The sequence below is a fragment of the Mobula birostris genome, chromosome 7 (assembly GCF_030028105.1).
Source record: "Mobula birostris isolate sMobBir1 chromosome 7, sMobBir1.hap1, whole genome shotgun sequence".
NCBI lineage: Eukaryota > Metazoa > Chordata > Chondrichthyes > Myliobatiformes > Myliobatidae > Mobula > Mobula birostris.
The window spans coordinates 25,997,371-26,016,189 of NC_092376.1; the positions used below are offsets into that span (position 1 = coordinate 25,997,371).

The following is an 18,819-nucleotide window of genomic DNA, read 5'->3' on the forward strand; positions in this document are numbered from 1 at the left end:
CAAATGATATCTAGAAAACAGAAGGCCAATAAGGATTCCAAACGCAACAAGAGAAAATCTCCAAATGCTGGAAATCCAAGCAACACACACAAAATGCTGGAGGAACTCAGCAAGCCAGGCAGCATCTTTGGAAAAGAGTACAGTCGACATTTCAGGCCAAGACCCTTCTCCAGTCCTGCTGAAGGGTCTCAGCCTGAAACATCAACTGTACTCTTTTCCATAGATGCTGCCTGGCCTGTTGAGTTCCTCCAGCGTTTTGTGTGTGTGGCCAATAAGGTTTAACCCTTTTTTATAAAAAAGATGTGATCAGATTCTGCTCCAACCTCATCTACAGATGTCACCTCCGTAGAAGGCCAGACCTCAGATAATGACAAGATAGAATACAGGAAGGAGATAAAGAGCCTAGCGACATGGTGTGATGATAACTTTTCCCACCATGTCAGCGAAACAAAAGAGCTGGCCATTGACTTCAGGTCACCGGGCTGAGTGCACTGTGGTGCTGAGGTGGAGATGGTTGAGAGTTTCAAGCTCCTAGGTGTAAACATTGCTCATAGTTTGTCTTGGTGCAACCACATAGATACTGGGCCAACAAAGCACATCAGCACCTCCATTTCTTCAAAAGATTTAGGAAATTCAGCATGTTCCTGTTGACAGTGAACAATTTTTATAAATGCACCACAGCTTAATATGGCAACTACTCTGCCCAAGACAGCAAGAAATTGCAGAGAGTTGCAGACTTACCCAAGTCCATCACTAAAACCAGCTGCCCTTCCTTGCACTGTCCGACTTCCTGCTACCTTGGAAAGTAGCCAAAGTAATAAAAGATCCCTCTGACACCTGACATTCCCTCCTTGCCCCTTCCACCAGGCAGAAAGCACAAAATTGTGAAAACACATATCACCAGGCTCAATGCTATCCTCTACCCAACTCTTATAAGAACCTTGAATGGATCTCTTGTACGATAACGAGGAGCTCCTGACCTCACAATCTACTTCATTGTGGCCCTTGCAGAGAAAGTGCACTGAAGGTAGACAGAAAGGTACAAATATAACACTATTCTACACTTCGTTATTGTTTTAGCACTACCTCAATATTCTTATGTTTCAAAACTATCTGTATGGATGACATGCAAAACAATGTTTTGCACTGCATCTAGTACATTTAACAATAATGAACCTATTACCAATTTGATATTTAGAAAATACAGTAGGTAGACTTATTTTAGACAGTTCCTGACACTTCCTGTAAGGAATTTGTATGTTCTCCACATGACAACATAGGGTTCTTCCCTCATTCTAAAGTCACAAGAATGAGAAGGTTCCCATGGGCTGGAAGGGCCTGTTACAATGCTGTATCTCTAACCAAATAATCTTTGATTCAGAAAGAATTGAGTTTGGCCCCATAAGGTGAGACGACACTTCACCTACAAGTCCACTGGGGTCATCTCCTATATCTGTTGCTCTACAGCAGTGATATCAGATGCAAACTGGGTGGCCACTTCATCAAACAACTTCACTCTGTCTTCAGCAAAATGTAGTATCTCCCAGTGGTTACCCATTTCAATTCAACTTCCCATTCCCATATGTCAGCCCATGGCCTCCCCTACTGCCATGAGACCAAACCTAAGTTGGAGGAGCTATACCTCATATTCCATCTGGGTAGCCTCCAACCTGATGCCAGGAACATCAATTTCTCTTCCAGTAATTTTCTCTTCCTCCTTTTTCCATTCCCCATTCTGGTCATCGCTTCTTCTCACCTGCCATTACCTTCCTCTGGTTCCCCTCCTCCTTCTCTTTCTTCCATGGTCCACTGTCCCCTTCGATGAGATTCCTTCTTCCTTGGCCCTTCGTCCCTTCCATCTGTCATCACCCAGCTTCTTATTTCATCTTGCCTCCCCACCCACTCAACTCGTCCTCATCTGGCCCTGCCTATTACCTGCCAGCTTGTATACCTTCCCCTCTCCCACCTTCTTGCACTGGCTTCTTTTCCTTCCCTTCCTTTCCAATCACGATGAAGATTCTCAGCCTGAAGTGTCGATTGCTTATTCCCCTCCATGGATGTTATCTGACTTGCTGAGTTCCTCCAGCATTTTGTGTGTGTTGATCTAGATTTCCAGCACCTGCATAATCTTGTGTTTATGAAATTACCAGACTCATAACCCAGAGCTCTGGATTAATAATTCAGAGACACAAGTTTAAATATCACCGTGGCAATTGTGAAATTTATATTTATTTAACAATCTGAAATTAAAACTATAATCCAGGAACAATGGCATTGTAACTATCAGGATTCAGCGTCATCTTGTTATTAAACGCCAAGGGTAACAAGTACAGAGAATACAGCATGTTGAGGAATATTGAGGGTTGGATGAAAAGAAGAAAGGAGACATATAGCACATACGGAGAACTAAAGACAGGAAACCCGGGAAAACAGAGAGTGCAGGGAGTTGTTTAAAATAAAGTAGTCCAAGGACAAGAGAATAACTAAGAAAATAGTAGGGTCTATTTGAGACAAGAAGGGCAATCAGTATGTGGAGCCAAAAGATTTAAGTGAGGTCCTAAATGAATACTTTTGTATACACAAAGGAAACGACTCAAAAAGAAACTTCCTAGTCTCTTGTGTCAAGTCAATGAAACTTGAAAACATTCTTTGCATTGGTAATAATGGTTTATTATTGTCACATGTAGAAGTACAGTGAAAAACCTGTCTTGCATTTCAATCATAAAATTCAATTCATCACATAGTCCATTAAAGTAGTACAAGGTAAAACAATAACAATGCCAAATAAAGTGTCAAAGTTACAGAGAAAGTGTTGTGCACATAGACAATAAGTGACAGATCATGATGGAGGTACATTGTGAGGTGAAGAGTCCCTCTTATCATACTAGGGAACCATTCCAGTCTTATAACAGCAGGATAGAAGTTGTTCTTGAGCCTGGTGGTAGCACCTTTAAAGGTGAGAAATGGAAAATTTTGATGGGGAATGAATTCCCCAACTGAACTCTTGGTGTGATCTTTGCAGGACGCTCACTCCTAGGGAGAGTAGCAACAGAACTGCATTTCCTCCATTTGTAGACAATTACTCTTATTGTGAACTGATGAACACTCAGGTCTTTAGAAATGCTCTGTAGTCTATTTCAGCTTCATGTAGCCCTACAATTCTTCGTCTGAGGTCCTCAGAAAGTTGTTCTGATTGAGATATGGTACACATGAGAAGAACAGGCTCTGTCAGTAACCTGACTTTGTGTGTCTTTTTTTATAGGGCAGGGGACATCTACAACCCACATGTCTAATCTCATCTCACCTGACTTCAATAGCTTTTGTAGAAGGCATTACCCCGGAGGCTTACATACTTCTTCGAACCTAGATTGTGATTGCTTCAATGGTGTACTCATTAATGACAAGAAGCAGTACAATCGTTTGTGTGTTATTTGTTTAGGCAGATTGTGTTTGTCTATTATTGTGACTTAGATGAAGATCAGACCATATTTTATGAGTAATTAATGCAGAAAAACAGGTAATTGCAAAGGGCTCACAAACTTTTTCTTGCAACTGTATGTGACATTAAATTTAAAAAATAATTGTCCTGATTTTGAGACAGACAATTGTCGTTATTATATTTATTCTCCTTCCATAAAATTTTTTTAAAATAGCATACAAGTGGAGGCCATTTTGCAGCCTCGTGTGGTCTACCGTGATCACGCTGATCATTCAACTCAATATCCATCACTTTCCTATGCCAATGTCCTAACCTTTTATTCCCTTAACCTTCATTGTTGGGTGAATAAATTTATTCCCATCTCAGTTACAAATGGCCAGTTCTGAACTTGAGACTTTTGAGTCTTGATTCTACACAATTCCAGTCAGGACAAATGCCATCCCTGCATCTCCCTTATAAAGACCTGCAAGAATTTTGCATGTTTTGATCACCTCTCATTCTTCTTGATTCTAGAGCTATCAGGCCCAATCAGTTTAACCTCCAATTGGTTAATCCCACCTGTACCAGAAATCAATCAAGGAAACCGTCACAACACTCTCTCTATTATGGGAATATTCTTCCTTAATATCTCATATACTGTGCACAGGCCTACTTGTCGCACCAGGGCCCTGTATAAATACAACAAGGCATCCCTGCTAACACACTCCCAATCTCATTCCAAAACGAAAACAATTTAGTGAATGGGTTTAGAGATAAATATTATTTTTCTTATGCTGTTTAAAATGCATAAGAAATATGGTGCAGGAATGCTTTAGTAGCATTTGTTCAGAATAAAATAAAAATTAGAACTACTTCCTCATCTAGGCAGTTCAGAGGGTATACTAGATACGATCTCACAAGTGTTCCACTTAACTGAAGAAAGGTGACTTTTCTTTATTCAACTCCAATAAAGGCCAATATACTGTTTGCTTTCCTAATTGCTTACTAGATATGTATGTTAACTTTAAGGGCTGTGGGTGTAAGGAAACACCAATTCCTCTGGACACCAACAGTTAGTTACTTATTTGCTATATTTTCTCCTAGCAAAGTTGATGATTATATTTTCTATCCTCCATTAATTTATTGTGTTATTGCACATTAACTTGACACATCTAAATCCCCTTAAAGCCTCTTTCAAAATTCATACTTCCAGAGCTTTGCATCATCAATATACTTGAAGGTATTATGCTCAAAGCCCAAACACAAGTCATTAATAAAACTTGTGAAAACTATGCCTTTCACCCTGCACAAGTCAGGGCCTCCCAATCTAAAAATAACATTTCATTCTCAAACAAGAGAAAATCTGAAGATGCTGAAAATCCAAGCAACATATTCAAAATGCTGTAAGAACTCAGCAGGTCAGACAGCACCTATGGGAAAAAAAGTACAGTCGATGTTTTGGGCTGAGACCCTTCATCAGGACTGGACAGAAGAAAAGATGAGGAGCAGATTTTAAAGGTGGGGGAGGGGACACAGAAGCACAAGGTAATTGGTGAAACCAGGAAAGGGAGGGACGAAGTACTCTACTCCTCTTCTATCATTAACCAGTTCTCAATCCTCAACAATATATTGCCCCAAATTCAGATGCTCAGAGTTTTATGAATAACCTCTTGTGAGACATCCCATCTAAGACCTCCTGAAAATCCAATACTTTACATCTGGTGGCTCCCCTTTAATATGTAACTTCAAAGGAATTAACTGATGTGCCAGACATTTCCTTTCTTAATTCCATGTTATTATTTTCCATATGCCCTGTTACCACTTCCTTGATAACAGATTCTCATTATTTTTTCTTTTGCTGATGTTGGGCCAATTGGTCTGTAATCTTCTGTTTTCTGTCTCCTTTCTTTTTAAATAGGGAGGTCACATTTACTACCTTCCAATCAGTTAGACCATATCTAGAGTTTTGATGGGTGACCACTTCCTTCAAAATCTTGGGATACAGATAATAGGCTCTGCCTTTCAGTTATTATTTTCCTCATTCACTCCAAATTTGCTGTTCTCAACTATTTCTAGTAGGTTTTCATTCTTTTCCTAAGAAAGTATTTCTCTGCAATGTCTAGATGCTCAAATATAAATTTTCCTGTCTCCATTTGTAAAGGACCTAACTTAACTTTTGTTAATATTTTCCTTTCACTTATCAAAGCTGCTACTGTCTGTTTTACATCAGCCAAAAAGGTCCTAATGGTTAGTTAGCAAAACTTCAGATCTGTTTTAACTTTCTCCAATCCTTTTACTTTGTGATCATGACTGAAACCAAGCCTCTACAATTTGACAAAGTTTCCTATGGAACCTTCAAGAACCACTGAATGATACTGAAGCAGGTGGTGGCCAGTGAAAGAACGAAGTAGCTGCATTCCTGTCTCTTTCCTCTTTGCCCTGCATCTGTGATTCCCTCTAAATAGTTATCCAATTTCCCTTTGGAAGTTATGTATCCACTAGTCCTTCTGAACACACAGTCTATCCTCTTCTCATTACAACCATCCTGGATGAGGTACAGGAGTTTGAAGACACATGCTCAATCTTATACAAACAACTTCTTTCCCTCCATCAGCTGAATGGTCCATGCCATGAAGTCATGAACCCTACCTCAATAATTTTGCTCTTTATGTACTACTTACTTTAAGTTGTGCACTGTACTGCTTCTGCAGAACAACAAATTTCACGACATAATAATCCTGATTCTGACGTAGTGCAGCTCACTACGTTTCCTTTTTTCCTCATTTTGCTGTTAATTCTTTTGCTTATCACTTTTAAATTGTGTCATTTGTTACCTATCCTTCTGGCATTAAAATAAAACATTTTTAATTTGCCAAAGCACTTTATCATATCAAATCTCAACCTTCTTTTCTGAAGGACAAGCCTTCTGCATTCATTCTAAAAGTGCACTGCCCAGAATGGAATAGTAATGTAATGACTTCTCTTTTTATGTACTACGCCATAACTTGCCACAGGATTTACCATAATAAACCAGAGGCTATGGGATTTCATTGTATTTTCCTACCCATGAAAAAAGATTAAGTATCATAATTCTGCCCTTACACTATATTAATTTACAATAGATAGAAAGATTCAATAACGGATGAGAAATGCAATTCTAATATTCAATAACATACAAAGTTACGAAATTCCCCACAAGCCCTTTCTTCTGAGGCTTATTTTAGATTTTGGTCTTGGGACAGTATTGTCCAATAGACTTCCACAATGCCGAAGATGTGCCCTTCCCAAAGAGGCCAATTAGGGTCCCAATGCCAGGAACATTTTTTTGGGAGAGGACATTAACATTGCTTTAATTATTCTGTTGGTGAATGTTGAGGACTTTGCGTTGGTTGCATTTGCCATAATTCTCCAATGCTTTTGAGATTTCAGTAGGCAGTTCGTGTCTCAGAAGCACACACTGGAAGGCAGGGATCACAGCTGCCTGATAGACCACGTGTTTTGTGCAGCAGTCTTGATCTTCAAATGTTTTTCTTTAGATGTCCAAAGGCTGTGTAAGCACAGAGGTGATGATGAATCTCACCATCAATGTCAACATTCGTTGACCTGTGGCTCCTGTGGTTCCCAAGATACAGTAGATTGCTTACGCTTTCCGATGTTTCATTATGTGTAGAAGGCAGGTTTGTACAGCAAAGGGAGATTGATAAAGGACCTTTCACAACCTCAGGATGTCCATAAATACTTTACAGCCAAAGTAGCCATTGCTATTCCACAAAAAAACGTAATCAAAATGTAAGCAGTAAGCTCCAAGAACTTTGACTGCACTAAACTACTGACGTTGGAAATGTAAAAATACAGAAATGCTGGAAACACTCGTGTGAGGTAGCGTCTGCAAAGAACAAAGTCATGACATCAGGCTGATGAGCTTTCATCAGAAAGAGGGGATATGTTCTACGTTGCTGAGAAAGGGGATGTGTGAAGAGAACAAAGGGAATATCTGTTACAGTCTGCAGACCAAGAGGTTGAGTAACACAAGATGGGTGGTGATGACACAGACTAGTGAAGGCTCATTAACTGCAGCTTATCTCTCTGGAGAAGATGCAAACAGGTGGCAGAGAACAGAAGAGAAAGAAAAAAATGGGATGACACAAGGGACTACAAAAGTTAGAATCTGGAGAACAGACCGGTGGAGAAACTCAGCAGGTCCAGCGATATCTATGAGAGGAAAGGAATCGTCGATGTTTCAGGTTGACCCAATGTTCAAACTCAAATTGTAGATATTTCCTTTCCTCCCACATATGCTGTTTGACCCACTGGTTCCTCCAGCAGATTGTGCCAAAGTGGGGGGAAAAAACATTAAGTTAAAATGTAACAAAGGATTGGCTTGAACCTCAAAAACATTTTGCTTTCCTTCAGACTTCACTAGATGATCCTTTCTACCTACTTGAAAAAGTACTTTAGGCACAAGTTTAATATTTTGCCTCAAAGATAGCCCTCCAACATTTGCACGTTTCAGTGCAGCACACATGCTACTCTGAACTATACATTTATCTCTGCAGTGAATTTTAAAGCCAGACTTTTGACTCATGAGCAAGGTTGAAACACACTATCAAAAAACTAAACTAACAAAATCTATTTGAATGCAAAACTATTAGCAACAGTAAACTAAACTACTGTAATAAGTTTAGACTGCTCATCACTTTAGGCAAATAGGTCACAAAGGCATGCACATTTAACAAACCTCAAGTGAACATAAGAACAGTTGCATTTCTCATAAACTTAGTAGGCTTAGCATCTGGTTTTAAAGATAAATGGATCAGGAAATTCAAAACAACAGTTGCTGTGTGGGAAGTGACCCTGATTAGCAACTGTTATTTTGCAGATCAAAAACTACTCTAGCTTAAGCATTTTATAAGACATCATTCCATTCAGTCAAGAGGTACAATTTCAGATTTAAGCCTCTTCAATCATGATTTGACTTTGTACCTTCCTACTCATTACTTATCTCCCTTACCACGAATTAGAATGATTGGAGAAAATTACTTATTTGATCTTCAAAAAAATATATGATTTACCATCTGTCATGCAATTGCAATATCAAGAGGTTACTTTTCCTGGTGGTTGCAACCATGGTGTTTAAAAAAATTCTTTTGTAAACAAATTTCCTCTCCACCCGGAACAGGTTATCACAAAGTGGCACTCTGCTCCTGAAGGTTACAATTATTGATTTGCTTTATTTCCTGATATTAAACAGCCTTATGTTGAATTAGAATCCCAAGCCCACATCCCACACTCTCCACCCCATCTCCAATTTTGTTTAAATGATGGTACTTCCAATAGGAGTACTGTTGCAATGATCAGAATTAAGGCCAAAGCAGTTGCCTAAATTTTCTATTTGAAAAATTAAAACTCTCAGTTTGAATGCTTTTGCTGCACACTGGTTTACCCAACTAAGCTTTCGCTTAAAAAAAATCGTATGTCGGACAGAATGCAGCAAATCCAACAAGAGGCAAGACAATTCTAGATCTGGTTTAAGGGAATGCAGCTGGATTAGCGGAAGGAGTATTACTGAAAAACCATTTTGTGCTGGTGATTTTACCTTAGTTAGAGTTAGCATAATTGGAGAAAAGGATAGAGACAAAAATAGGAACAGGCCGTCAACATTGGGGGAGATAAATACGAGAGGACAAGGCTTTAGGGTGAAGGGGGAAAGGTTTGGGGGAGCATTGAGGGGGGCTTTTTCACTTGGAGGGTGGTGGGAGTGTGGAATGAGCTGCCATCTGACGTGGTAAATGTGGGCTCACTCTTAAGTTTTAAGAATAAATTGGATAGGTACATGGATGGGAGAGGTCTGGAGGGATATGGACTGGATGCAGGTCAATGGGGCTAGCAGAATAATGTTTCGGCACAGACTAGAAGGGCTGAATGGCCTGTTTTCTGTGCTGTAGTGTTCTATGGTTCTAACAGTGGTAAAAATGGCCTGGAAACAGATAATTGAAAGTAATCACTATGACAGCAGTAGGTGGTATTTGAAGTATTCAGGTAAATATATTTTAACAACATACAAGTTCAAACTTGATTATCATTCAACCATACATGAACACAGCCAAATGAAACAGTGTTCTTCCATGGCCAAAGTGCAAAACACTTTACCAACAGCACACAGCATATAGAACATGCAGCATATATAGTCACTATAGCGGAAGAAGATAGTCGCACACAAAAAAAATATAGGCCAAGTCCTTGGGTGGCATGGCCTGTAGATTTATAGTGCATGGATATAGGGTTCTGAGTGGGATGATCAGCCATGATCATACTGAATGGCGGTGCAGGCTCGAAGGGCCGAACGGCCTACTCCTGCACCTATTTTCTATGTTTCTATGGATTGTCGTCCCGATCCAGCTTGATCTTCCACTGAGCGAACACGAGAGGGCAGCACCAATGGGATGGGTCAGCCCCAACCCAACCCAGTACGGATTTTAGGGCACCTACAGAGGCCTCTGCTTTTTCCCCACACCCTGGGTGGCTGCAGCAAGTATCCATGGCATGAAGGCCTAGTCCACACCACAACCAAGACAATGCAGCTCTCCCACCTTCAATCTCATCAATGAACCAGTGAAGTAGACTTGCAGTATTCTATATTACCAATGTCCATTAGAGTCACCAGAAAAATGTCCAGGATGATCAGTTTGTTTGACCACTTACTGCCTCAGCAGAACAAGTCCAGATGACGACACAAAGATACACAATCAGCCCAGCTCCATCACTATCAAGCAACTTCCTGATGGGGTAGACTTGCAGTACTTGATATTAATATCCAGTAGTGTCTTGCAATTATAAAAAGACAAAGGATAAACAATTGCAAAAAAGCCCAAGCACGCTGTCACCTTCGCTAAATACAGAAGCCACTGGATGAAAAGATCCATAAGGAAAGACGAGGTAATAAGCAGATGAAGAGCTCAGTACTGCAGAACACATACAAGCAGTGTATAAAATTAATGAGGAAAAATGGACATGGAATATACTTACAGCTAAAATCCTAAGATATTTTATAATTACATTAGCAGCTAGCATTTAACTCAAAAAATAAGGTCTATTAAGGACAAAGAAAGATAACCTATGTAGAAATGGAAGAAATAGAGAAGATTCTTAATGAATACTTTGCATTAGACTTCACAATAGACAAGTTAAGCAGCAAGAGTGTACAACACTATTAAAAAAGAAAATATTAAGGAGATTGGCACCTTTAAGTAAATATAGTCAAGATGAAGTATAGTGGTGTACTAAAAGGATACAGGAAAGAAACCGGAGGCTCTGACCATCATTTATCAGTGTTCCCTTTCTTGCTACAGCAAAAGTGAGCATTTGGAACACTGCACCCATGTCATGTACCAGAAGAACAACCCCATCAGCCTCACTTCCCCATAACCCCGAATTTACTCTCTTTCATACATACAACCAGTGTCCTTTGATTCTTTGACTATCCAAGAGATAATTTACTATGGACAAGTAACCTACTGGGTTGCAACACTGCTGTAGAACAACAGAAATCTGCAGCTACCATTGCTTGAAAAGTGTAGGGGTATACTTTATGGCACTTAAAGGTATTGATGCAGCTGCTGTAAAACATGTTGTAAGAGAACAAATGGCCCTATTCTATTAAGTAAACCACACCTGTCTTATGAGATTGAGCTGGCAAGCTTAGCATAATAGTAAACAGTCTAACTGATGGGCTAGCTTAATGGGCCAATGGTATCTTCCTAAAACAATTAACCTCTGTAGGAATACAGGTGGAGGTGATAACCGTATTTTTCCTTTAGGTCTCCAAAGCTATTAATAACAACATATCTATTGAGTACAAACGACTTTGGAAGGAAGGCTTTACTATGATCACACAGGCCTCATCTCAGGTTTGATCATTTACGAGATGCAACTTTAAAATTGAATGATACAGGTTATGTCTAATAATACTTAAGAGTATAAAAATCACCATTGCTTTGGTTTGCAACTCATCCTAGAATGACGTTACTTGGCAGGCCTCCTTGCATGTGCTTAAATAAACCAAGTAATTATGGTTATAAAGTTCTATGACTGTATTCAAATCTTCATTTAGAAGGGACATTCAGCATAGTCACGTCTGAAAACCTGGAATGAATTTTGAGATATTAAAGATTGCGAAAGCAGTGCATTTGATGTATTCTAGCAATGCTTTAGATGCCATCCCAGCAGACAAGTTGATCATAAAAAAGCCTAGGGCAGGGATGGTGAACCTTTTTGAGAACATGTGCCCAAATAGGCAATAATCCTTTAAAAAATTTTCTCGTCTGGCACATGAATTTTGAGCAGAGATTATCATTAATTATGAATTAGTAAAATTATGGAAAAATTCCTCTTTAAGGAAAAAGGATGTGTCATGTGGCTTATTTATTTATTTTACCCTAATAAAAGTGCAACAGAGACAGCTTAATTTATTTCAGTCATTCTAGAAAACCTGTTTGAAAATTATTTAAGAAGACCATTGAAAAATAACATCCTTGTTATCATAACTGCTTACGATCCAAATACTGATGCGTATACCAGGTCTGCAAGGATTTCAAAACATGTCATGCAACAGTGTTCTTGCAACTGTCCAGCTAGCACCAGCCAGCACAAGTTGTTTCCTGTGAGATCATCTCACTGATCTCAGATTGTAAAAACTTGCTGCTTCATTTTGCAGTAAAGGTAATCATTGTGTCTTTTCATGATGGGTAGCGTTTTAAAAAAATAATAGTTGAGGGGTAGTATTGCATGCCACGTGGCAACAAAACTTTTGCATGTACCATAGGTTCACCAGCCCTGTGAGACCCAAGCGAAAGTTATAACTGTATCCTAAATTGTCTCAGCAGCAAGGGAAAAGTAACAGGAACAGTACCAGTTGACAGGTGGCATTGTATTTGGAAATCTGTTTCTAGCAGGATTCCATAATACTCAGATCTGTGGTAGAAACATCAAATTGGACGAGGCATGAGGCATGACAAAATAGTTGGACATATGCCTAATATCAAGAAATATAGATTTAGGAAGCGAAGTTATTATTCAGTTGGTCAAAAGTGGCAAATAGAATTTAATTTGGAAAAGAATAAGGTAACATGGTTGGAGAAGTACTACAAGGCAAGAGAAAATAAAGGGAAGGATGGTGAGAGGTGTGAGGGAACAAAAAATTGAGGAGTTACATCCACAGATTCTTAAATGGAGCATTACATATAGACTGTAAAGGAAAAAGGTGATTACTTTTAATAGCCAAGATATGGATTAACCAAACAAAGCAACAAAGGCTTGCTTGTCACAGCAAAATCATGGGAGGATCACAGTATAGCATCACAGCATGGGAGAATAGTGAGAGTTGTGGGGGAATAAAGATTTCTTGAATACATCATAGAACCCTGTTTTTACATTACAGAAAAGATAGGACTATACAGCACAGAATTTTAAAAGGATAATGCCTTGATGGCTGAAGGAAAGATTAAGCTTGGGTTGTTTGCTTTGGAACAGACTCAGCTAAAGGGAAGCTTTAAAAAGTGTGTGTGTGTCTGTGTGTAAAACACAAGCACTTCTGCAGATGCTGAAAATCCAAAGCAACACACACAAAAGGGGGAGGATGTGAGAATAAAAAGGTGGGGGGAGGGGAAAGAGGCTAACTTGTAAGTGACAGGTGAAGCCAGGTGGGTGGGAAAGATAAAGGGCTGGAGAAGCAATGAACTGATAGAAGAGGAGAACGGATCATAAATCTCCCTCCCGGTACTTATCGCCGCAAGCAGCCAAAATGCGACACCCGCCTATTCACCTCCTCCCTCATCTTCATTCAGGGCTCCAAAGTCTTTCCAGGTGAGGCAACACCTCACACAAATCTGCTGGGGTCATCTATTGTGTCTGGTGCTCCCGATGCGGTCTCCTCTACATTGGGGAGATCAGTCATAAATTGGGGGACCACTTTGTCAAGTACCTCCACTCCATCTGCCAAAAGTGGAACTTCCCGGGGGTCAAACATTTTAATTCTGATTCCCAATCTTGTTCCAACATATCAGTCCATGGCCTCCTCTGGTGCCACAATGAGGCCACCCTCAGGGTGGAGAAGCAACACTTTGTATTCCATCTGGGTAGCCTTCAACTTGATGACTGAATATTGATTTTCTCCTTAAAAGAATTCTCCCCCTCACCCCAACCCAGCCTCTTACTTCTTCTCACCTGCCTATCACCTCCCATTGGGTTCCCTCCTCCTTCCCTTTCTCCTATGGTCCACTCTTCTCTCCAGCCTACCCATCTGACTTCACCTGTCATCTTCTAGCTACGGTCCTTCCCCTCCCCCCACAAGAAGGGCACACGCACATGTGGTGGGTATGTGAAGCAGATACATTAGGGACATTTAAGGGATTCTTAGACAGACACATGAATGATAGGAAAATGGATGGCCATGTTGGAGAGAAGGATAAGATTACATAAGAATATAAGAAATAGGAGCAGGAGTAGGCCATCTGGCCCATTCAGTCTGCTCCACCATTCAATAAGATCATGGCTGATCTGACCATGAACTCATCTCCACCTACCTGCCTTTTCTCCATAACTCTTAATTCCCCTACTATGCAAAAACCTATCCAACCTGGTCTTAAATGTATTTACTGAGGTAGCCTCCACTGCTTCATTAGGCAGAGAATTCCACAGATTGATCTTCAGAGTAAATTAAAAGGTCAGAACAGCATCATGCACTGAAGGGCCTGTGCTGTTCTGTAATGCTCTATGTTCTATAATCTCACTAGCATGGTCAAGATTTGCTCAATAGAAAATGGGTTGATTATCTGAGTACTTATTGCACTACATAATGTTAATGGAAAATGAAAGGTCTGAGGTTCTGGAGAAACTGAAGTCTACCCTTTTATTTCCAGTAAATGCCTGCAAGAAAATGAACCCCAAGGTAGTATACGGTACTTTGATAATAAATAACTTTGATGTGGAAGTGTCTTCAACTGAAATGTTGGCTCAGTTTCTCTTCCCACTGCTGTGGCCTGACCTGCTGAGTATTTCTAGTGTCTTCTGTTTTTATTTTTGATTTTCACTCTACATTGGTATTCAGATTAAAAGATTAGTAGTAAGCCAAAACAATCTTGTCACTTTAAAAAATCAATCATGTGACTTCACTTACAGCATGCAAGGTTCTATTAACCGGAGTCCTAAATAGTTTTGTAACCAAGAAAGAATACAGAAAAAAAAATTAAATGATTTACAAAACAATGGGAATAGATTTGGTAAGGTTAGTAAAATGAAGCATCATCTTTTTAGGAAAAAGGCTGAGGGATAATGCAAGAACATTTTTAAAAATCGTATGGAGAATTTTGTGATCACTGAACACTGTCGTACACTGCTCCGCCTCAATGGGCCTCGGCTTGCTATGTTATTTCAGAGGGCTGCAATGTGACAACCACGCTGGTGAATCTAAACACAAGAGATTCTGCAGATGCTGGAAATCCAGAGTTACACACACAAAATGCTGGAGGAACCTAGCAGGTCCGGGAGCATTTAAGGAGAGGAATTAACAGTCAATGTTTTGTGCTGAGACCCTTCATCAGGTTAGTGTTCCTAAACTTGTATTTGGACCGAATAGGATAAGACAGCAGACTTTCTTTCCTAAAGGATATTAGTAAATCAAACTACTTCTGGAAAAATTTCATAGCTTTATGGTCATCATTCCTGTGTTTAGTTATTAAGTATTAAAAAACAATTCTCAATACTCAATTACTCAAACTTAAATCTGTTAACATTGACAACTGAAGTAGTTCCAAACGATAGTAGAATATAGCTCAACATATGTGCTGATGATTCAACACCACTTTATAATGGACTGACACAGGCTTGCAGGGAGATAGATATAGATAGATAGATAAATAAATGATACTTCATTGATCCCAAAGGAAATTACAGTGTCACAGTAGCATTACAAGTGCACAGATATACAAATATTAGAGAAGAAAGAAACAATTAAAAAAAGTTACCTCAAACATTCTAACAGGAGGGGATCATCACTTTGCTGGCTGTAGGTTGACTCGTAGAGCCTAAAGGCCGAGGGCAAGAATGATCTCACGTAGCGCTCTTCAGAGCAGTGCAGTTATCTTAGTCTACTACTAAAAGTACTCCTCTGTTTAGCCAAGCTGGCGTGTCGAAGTGCAAGTTTTCTGAGCAATCGATGGCACCTTGCAACTCTTAACCTACATAAAATGTGTGAAAGCAACAGGCAGCTGCTCAAGTATATAAAAGTCATAAACAGGAAACTTGTTTTAGGTTCCTATCTTCACTATACACACTACAAGCTCTTCAATTGAAATACAGACATTTAAACCTAGAGAAATGCAAACACTATTTTACATTCAATAGAAATCAATTGAATTACAGAGTTAAGATTGTGAACTTGTAACAAGTTAAATAATTAAAATAAGCAGTGAGCTAGATTTGTTGTAACACAAAAATGCTAGAGGAACTCAACAAGTCAGGCAGAATCTATGGAAATGAATAAACATTTGATTTTTTGGGCCTAGACCTTTCATCAGGACTGCAAAGGAAGGGGGAAGGTGCCAGAATAAGGTGATGGTGGGAGGGGAAGGAGTACAAGCCAGAAGGTGATAGGTGAAGACAGGTGGGTGGGGGAAGGGGATGAAGTAAAAAACTGGGAGGTGAAGGGCTGGAAAAGAAGGAGCTAGAGTTGTTCTTCACTTACATAGACAAATTTGTAGAACCACCAAGAGCACCAAGACATGAGAGGCAGGATTATCCAAGTCTATTTATTTCTCATCTCATTATGCACTTTCAATCTCCCATTTGGTTTCTGCTCCTTTACGTTACCCCATAGATGCCAAGTCTAACTTATTCATTGCCTTTGTACCCTTCTGCCACTGGTCCAAGCCCAACTCCCTCCTGCATAGCCCTCTGGGTTCTTTTGCATTCCTTCTAAAGAGAAGTCACTAACAGTTGCCAATCTTCTTCCAACATTTCCAATTGTTGGGAGCAAATCCTAATTAATTCTCATCTTTCCTTACTGACAGATCAATCACTGGTCTCCTGTCTATCCACAACAGCCATTGATTGAGAAAACTTATGGGCACCTGTAACCATATTGTGGGTGGTTACATCAACAGTATGACCTTCATCTGAAAGAGTATATTCCTTTTTAAAGCCTGTCCACCTACAATTTCCCTTCTACCAAGCGTCACCACTGACATAGTGATCCATTAGAATCGAATTTTAAATTCAGACTTGATCTCAGACAATCCAAATCAAACCTGATGCCAAGGACTTGAAATATTTCCCAACATGACTATTGCAGTAAATATTGGTCAGAATTTAATTCCCGAGCACACAATACCTGGTCATTTCATCCAGCAATGCAACGTACAGCTAGCAGAAACTACTTTAGTAAAATGTGCTTGCCGCTGTAATGTACTGAGCAGAGTGGCTCAGCCCAATCCATGCCTAACCCAAGGACTTAAGATCCTCTTCATGCATATCCTAACCCAAATTAAACATATGTAGCCAGGACACTAGGCTCTACACTGGTAGTTTATGATTACACTCAAGTCAGCTGCATTGGCCAAGATATATCCTCAGTGACAGACTCCCAAAGCAGACACTCTGTTCTTCTCATGGGAAGTTACCACTGGAAATGTTATGATACACCAAAGAACACAGGGTTTCTCAAGCGGGGTCTTGTGGAACCCTAGAGTTCTGTGAGAGGTCGCTAGGTGTTCCGCGAGAGATCATGATTTTAAAAAAAAGTGTTTTTTGAACTTCGCGCAATGTTGGGTGTTAGCACTCGCAGTGGTGGGCGGTGACCAACCAGCCCCATTAGCAATCTTCTTAGAAGTCGCTCAGACAGTGTGGCAGTGTGTAGTAGCACCATGCTTCTGTTTGAATCCATTCTCAGTTTTTAAACATAAGATAGAGAAGGCCGTTGATAATTGGTGAGCACTGTTTTGCACAGAGGGAAGGACGGTAGGCTGATGAGGAGCATAATGTCAGTTTTCCAAGCATTGAATGGCCTTGTTCAAATTGGGCTGTGACATCAGCCTCTCCCTCCCAAATTACCTCCCCCAGTTTCCCCTGACATGTCGCTGACTGACTTATGACAGCAAGAGAACAAACTACCAGTGTCACAGAAAACTGGAGGGAAATTTTCATTCTAAAGATAGTCCAGTGTGGAGTTTTTTTGAAGAAGTGTGAGATGGAAGAGGAGATTCTAGGCCTAGACCTAAATACAATTCTGATAAGGTTAATGATGAAGAATTACAATCTTCTGAGTCATTTTACTGCACTAGTGCAACAATGGACACAAAAAAATCCATCTTTTTTTAACAAAACTATAAAATTTTATTTACACAACAAAAGCAAAAAGTACAAACAATAAGTATTTACAAGACAGCAAATAAATTCAAATATGATTACTGTCTATAAAACAGTCAATTCCCTGGGGGGCCCACCATTCCCAGAAATCCCCCACTATACCCATTGTGACTGCATGTTCCCTATCCAAGGCCAGCGGGGCACCAACGTATCCTCGGAAGAGCGGCAGGCAATCAGCCCTAGCAGAACCCTCAATTTTATGCCGCCTAGACCCATGAATGGGCAGGCCCAGGAGCAAGCTCATCAGTAAATCCTCCTCCCAACCCTTCCCCTTTCATACTGAGTGCCTGTATATAAGGAGCACCGGGCTGAAGTGCAACCAGAACCTGAGCAGCAGCCCCTTCAGATACTCAAACGGGGGCTGCAACCTCTCACACTCCATACAAGCTTTGTACAGTGACTCCTCCCAGCCACAGAATGGACAGGTGGATGGGGTGTCAGTGAACCTGTTTAAAGACTTGTTGCACTGTACTGCCCTACACAACACCTTCCACCCCAGGTCCCCAATGTACAGGGGAAGGACACCTGTAGAAGGAGATTTCCACTGGGGACTTCCTCTGCTGCCAGATGGCAAAACAGACCGCCAAGGTGAGTCTGGTTGGCAGACAAAGGCAAGGAAATGAAAGATGTACAAGAGCAGCCTATACAAGAAGTACTTTTGAGCATCACGGAACGGCACAGTGGGCATCCCCGCAAGACGGCTCACGTTATGCGGGACCCTCTCCTGCGTGGTATCCCAAGGCCTGGGTCCAACGAGCACTTCTGGCCGATCGGATGGTGGTGCAGCCGGAACTCCTCCACTTCCCAAGTCCCCTCGACACCCACTCTGATAGGATGGGGTCCCATCCACCTCGCAGCTACAGCACCATCACCTGTTGGCACAGGAGCATCCTGTCTGTATGAGACTAGATCCCATATCAAAGCGGCATGACCTTCTGCAGGCAGTGTCCCCAGTGGAGAAAGTGCATCGCCAGGGTGGTCAC

At 40.5% G+C, this 18,819-nt stretch overlaps 1 protein-coding gene across 7 annotated transcripts in view; it reads right to left on the reverse strand.

Annotated features, from left to right (window-relative positions):
* LOC140200057 (inositol polyphosphate-4-phosphatase type I A) overlaps window positions 1-18,819 on the reverse strand; it is a 265,040-nt gene that overhangs the window by 176,646 nt on the left and 69,575 nt on the right. Inside the window, exon 1 of one of the 7 annotated variants that reach the window (XM_072262757.1) lies at window positions 15,439-15,642. The exons of the other annotated variants lie outside the window; for them this stretch is intronic. The gene's annotated coding sequence lies outside the window, so the exon portion shown is untranslated. Of the gene's footprint in view, window positions 1-15,438; window positions 15,643-18,819 lie in introns of those variants that run through there. 7 annotated transcript variants of the gene reach the window in all.